The sequence below is a fragment of the Babylonia areolata genome, chromosome 15 (genome assembly GCF_041734735.1).
Source record: "Babylonia areolata isolate BAREFJ2019XMU chromosome 15, ASM4173473v1, whole genome shotgun sequence".
In the NCBI taxonomy this organism is placed as follows: domain Eukaryota; kingdom Metazoa; phylum Mollusca; class Gastropoda; order Neogastropoda; family Buccinidae; genus Babylonia; species Babylonia areolata.
Window position 1 is genome coordinate 29,887,723 of NC_134890.1, and position 247 is coordinate 29,887,969.

Genomic DNA, 247 nt, shown 5'->3' on the forward strand with positions numbered 1-247 from the left:
AATGTTTGACTTTGGAGAAATTGAAATGGTAGAATTAACAGAGACAGGCAGACAGTCAAATGATGTTTGACTTTTTAAAAAGTAAAATGGTGTTACCAACAGAGAGACAGACAGGCAGACAGACAGATAGATTTTGGGGAGACCACGACGATACATGTAGTTTCTATGAATTCAATTTCATGCTGATATCATGGTAGTATTATCTTGTGTATTTGTTTATTCATATTTGTTTTGTTTCTTCGTTTGC